The sequence below is a fragment of the Dipteris shenzhenensis genome, chromosome 20 (assembly GCF_047967505.1).
Source record: "Dipteris shenzhenensis isolate YYH24624 ecotype China chromosome 20, Dip_SZ_1.0, whole genome shotgun sequence".
NCBI classification, from domain to species: domain Eukaryota; kingdom Viridiplantae; phylum Streptophyta; class Polypodiopsida; order Gleicheniales; family Dipteridaceae; genus Dipteris; species Dipteris shenzhenensis.
The window spans coordinates 48,814,831-48,820,087 of record NC_141615.1 but is presented as its reverse complement, the minus strand read 5'-3'; the positions used below and the strand labels follow the sequence as shown (position 1 = coordinate 48,820,087).

General features: G+C 37.1%; 1 pseudogene; it reads left to right on the top strand.

Moving 5' to 3' along the window:
* Window positions 1–1,926: 1,926 nt before the first annotated feature.
* On the top strand, window positions 1,927–3,025 carry LOC147889780 (uncharacterized; annotated as a pseudogene).
* The last annotated feature ends 2,232 nt before the right edge of the window (window positions 3,026–5,257 follow it).

The following is a 5,257-nucleotide window of genomic DNA, read 5'->3' as shown; positions in this document are numbered from 1 at the left end:
TTGTATTGCTTTGAAGGTTGGTTTCTACAATCCCAGTTCTCTATATTTGGGATTCTAGAATCCCAATTCTCCATTTGGGATACCAGAATCCCAAAAATCAGCATAGTTATGTTAACATCAGCACAAACAAGTTTTACATCATGCAAAAGCTTGAAAGTATTGTTTATTTCCCTCGTCTATGCCCCTTTGTTTTCATGAAATCGGATTCTAGAATCCAAGTTATCTCTACCTAGTGGAAACGCCTAGCAGGTTCTGTGAAATCTTGTAAATTGTGTCAAAAAGAGAAGAAGAAGGGAAAGTGGTTACGATCGTGGATCTTCTATTCCTTTCACCTCTCTAATGTATTCATGAGTTTAAATTCCATCCTTCAGTTTGGATTCACTGACTCTACATTCAACACACAAAAACCCCATTCAACAAACATAATTTTAGCACCTCCTTGTGCTCAAGTTCTATCCACCGATGCTCTTTACAAAGAGGTGAGAATTCCCAACAAGAATCATGTTTAGTTTACAAATTCTATAAAAGTTGAAATTTCCTGGATTTTTCTTGAAAAATGTTCTTTATTTAACGTTTTTCTTACTTTTTTTAACAAGTGGAAGCAACAATTTCTATATGTTGAAAATGAGCAAAGTGCTCTTTTGGTCATAATATTGTAGTTATTATCTCCCAATTTCACAAACTTTGTTCGAATTTGGAGAGATTTCACAATGTTCTCTTCAATTTCTTTTTTTTAGATGTTTTTGAGTAAATATTGCACTTTCATATTTCTGTACCTTTCAAACTAGGATTCTGGAATCCTACCTCTTACATTTGCAACACACTGTTCTTTTACAACACTCTAGGTTTCATCTTCCATGCTACTTGTCATGCCAACAAGGGAGAGAGTGTCTTAAAAAAAGCCTCTTCTTGCAGCAGAACAATTTCCACTGCAAAGCCAGTTGACACCATCAAGAGTGAAAGGTCGTACAGGTAGGCGCTCTTCAAATGAGGTGGAGGCTCCTACTCCAGTATTCTAGTATTCCAGGGAGGCTTCAAAACCTACTAGCAATGATGATTCTTTTGAGGGAAAGAATAAAAAATCAAAGTCTGGGCATGGTTGGACATTGACCATGGGAGTTCCTGGCCTTCATAGGACAGTAGTTGAGCCTACTACTACCTTTTTGCTTGTGACTAAACGTAAAGGTTTATCAAGTGATACTAATCAATTCCAATGGGCTGGAGGTATCATAAATGTAATGGGGCAAAGATTAAAAAAGATGTTCTTTCAGGTTGAGCATGAACTAGGATCATCTGAAGTTGTTGTACTCCTTTTTCAAAAAGACTTTGAGCTACAAGAGGTCAATCCCCAAAGCACACAACAATCTTTTGAAGATGCAATGCAAACAAGAGGTTTGGTAAGAAAATTTCCTCTTCATCTCCTAGTTATTCTAACTGTAATTTGCATGTTCTTTTCCTAAGTTCCTATTTTCTTGTTGGATTTTAGAGTTTTAGTCAAGCATTTTCGGAGCATATGGAGAGAATGTTTGGTGGTTCAGATTCTGCAAGTACCTCTGATGAAGATGAAGAGTCGCAAGAAGATGTGGACATTGACACTAATGATTCGAGTGAAGAGGAGCCAATTCAAGAACCTTTTGTGCAAGACACAAGAACAAAAGGTAGTAAAGGCAGAAAAAGAGAGAAACAACTCTTAAGTGAAGCAGAGATTGTGCCCTCAGGTCCAAATGCACCCTTGTCAGCTCCACAAGGTGAGAACTCAAATAATGCTACCCGCGAGCTATGTAAGAAGACAAAGATGGTCGATCCTTTGCCTTGTGAGCTACCCATCAATTGTATTGAACTACCTCCCATTGATCCCAAGACCGGAAGAAGGCCACTTCAACTACGACATATCAATGAAGTGCATGTTTCCAACCTCAAAGAAAAATGAAATCAAAACCTACAGCCATGGTGCTACCACTACTTGTTTTGGTGGACAGAACTCAATGTCCTACAAAGAACTCATGGATAAAGTCTCAGGTAGATTCTTGCAAGTATTATGTTCTAGGTGGAACCCACGGATTGCTTGCAAAAAAAGAACTTTTTCTATAATATGACCACATTGACAGTTATAAGACAATAATTTGTTGGATTTATGCAGGTTTGACTGATGAGGAGTGTACAATATTATCCATGGATCACAATGTTGACTCAGATTATTGCTTACAAATGACTTTCATTCAAAAAATTAGATTCTTTCATAATGAATGGGTCAAGCAACAAAGTGAAGGCCGGATTGTTTATGATAAATTTCGAGTCACACTTTGTGATGTGGTCTACACGTACACCAAAGGAATGCACGTGGTGCTAACCAAAATCCTAACATCAAGCATTATGATAATTATTTTCAGTTGGCATTTCGTGATGGGGATGTCTGGACCCTCAGAAGAAGAGATTCTTCATTTATGGGAGCAAGGAAAGTTGAAAGGTCAAAAGAAGTTGAAGGCTCCTTCTAGCTCTCGTGGGAAAGCCAAGGCAGATGAAGGCATAAAGCCTCTTCCTGAAGACATGAAGATAACTCCTTGGAGATGTTTGCAAGGAATTCATGATACATCTCTAATAGTAAGAGTTCTAGCACATGTAAAGGCTGGAAACATCTCCTTAGAGCATATGGGAGCAGAATTTGAAAGGTATATTTTCTTACTTTGCTCAGTGATAACACTATGTTAGGGAATTTGGAAATTTTCATATAGTTTGGGACTTCCCAACATGGTTAAGATTTGGCCATATGGTCAAATCTTAACCCATTTATTGGAAGTGGAATCCAACCTAAACACTATATTGGGGAATCCTCCCAGGTCCCACTTTGAAATAAGGGACCAAGATTTGGCCACATGGTCAAATCTCAACCCGTTATTTGAAAGTGGGACTTGGGAGATTCCCAAATTCTCTAATAAAGTGTTTCATTCAAATGTTATAATAATCATTTTCACTCAAGAACTTGCTTTTAGCTTCTTAATAAATGTAGTTTTGTCTTTGCAGGTAAAAATCTTATTTGCACATGCAAAGAATTATGATAGAAAAGTTGAGCTGTAGTGATTGGGATGAAGTTAGGAAATACCATCCTAATTCAAGTAACCCAAAGGAGCTTGAGAGATTATTATTTCTATTTGAAAAATGTATAAGTGGATTCCAGAATCCTACCTCCATGTTTGTAAGGTTCTTCTTATAATTTTCATCTTAAGGTCACATGAACACTCTTTCAATTCTAGAATCCACTTCTAGTCTCATCAACATTCTAGGTTCTAGCTTAAGGGCATATTCTAAGATCAATATTTTCATTTTTAAGGCTTAACAATCTCAATTCTTGTCAAATGTTAAGATTTAGATTTTAAAATGTGAACTCTTTGATACCATTTTAAGTTTCAAGTATCTTGGGTCTTACTTGATATCTATGAAATGCATAATTGAGACCCTCATGTTAAGTTGAGGGAAATTCCTCAACCCTTTGAGTAGTTTTTGTCTCATTGTCAAATAGAGAGGAAAAGAAGAGAGCAAGAAAAAACAATTCAAAATGTTCCTAGTTTACACAAATATATTTCCGATGATGTGGATGAGCCTCCTTTTCTTTGGATAGTTCATGAAGGATGAGTAGAGGAGATGGACACATTTGTGATAGCTCGTCCTTATACTTTATCAATCGCTGATGCTCCATATGGTTTCAAAGCTCCAAACTCAGTCAATGACGATGTGAAGTATGGAGTAAGTGCTTACAAAAGAGTCATTCAAACTTTTCAGAAAGTGACAACTTGTGAATCATGGGCACTCATATTTTTTCATGCTCATGATCAAATTACGGCTGCTCAAAAAGCCTTCACAGATCTTAACATGGTGAATCAAATTATCATATGGTACTATTTCTACTCCTCTCTTCTTTATCCCTTTCTTTTCTTTTGTTTACACTTTTGAGGCATTTTTGAATAGAATCTTACTTGTAGGACTAAACCCAACATCCATGGGTACAAACTTGATTGACTTTCTTGGGCATGTGAGTTTGCAATGATTGGTTTTCACTCTCCATCTAGATTAAGAGCTCAAGGGACATATAATTTTGCCATGAAACCAACTCGTACAAATGTGTTTGAGAGAGCTGGCGTTTGCAAAAAGTTCAAGCATACGAGTGGTAAATTAACAAGCATAATTAATACTTATCAAAAGCCTCAGCTTTTGATGATGTATTTAATTGGGCTACTTTCAATTAAGGGAGAATGGATAATGGACTTGTTTGTTGGAACGAGCGTCACAACTGTCAGTGCTCTAAAGAGGGGGAGAAATGTTGTTGCTATTGAGTGTAACCCCTTATAGGTACAATTTATTGAACAAAGAGTGACGGCACCAGGAGAGTTGCCAGATGAGCACCAAGAATTGGGAATGAAGACTACAAAGTCTGATCCAAGGTTTTTTTATGCTTCTGGAGAGCCTCAACCTCCCATTGGTGAACAAGTTGTTCAAGAGATTGTAGATCTTGTGATGATCTAAAGCAAACACTTGAGAGTGCAACATCTCCAAAACAAAAAGAAGCTTACAAAAGAAAGAGAAAATTTCATCATGGAATTGTTCGACATTCTAGAATAAAATATGCATTTTGGAAGGAGCAAGCTATTTCTCATCCAAATGAGTACATGTGCGTTATTGTAGATAATATGGATCAAAATACAACATTATCTCGATTTGTTAACACTCCACCTAAGCTACAAGGAAAATACATTTTAAAGACACATCTATGTGGAGTGTTAGTGCATGGATTTAAGTTTTTTGCAGACATATGGATTGATTCCTTGCATCTACATGATAGCAATCAAGGATCCAAATGGAGCAATATGGAAGCGTGCATTTTGGAGCAAGGGGTGTTGAATCATGGGAGGCCCAATTTGTAAGTATCGATCTCAAATTATATTGTTGATGTAGTTTATTAGGAGGTGTTTCTTTGTACTAACCCCTCCACAAATTGTGTCATCTTGTAGCTTGATATCATGGGCAGGTACCCTACTCCTGTCGAGATAGCCTACCATCGCCACCATCGCAGAGGAGATACATGGAGGCACTTCTATAATGATGGGTTGATTACTGAGGAGCAGTATATCTGAGCTACTGGAGTGCCCACCGAGGTATATGAAAGTAATTAAATAATGTCAATATTATAAGTTAAGATTTGATTTTTCATACATTGATATATGTTGTCCCTTGTTTACAGGGCCCTGCACAAGAAGATGAGGAA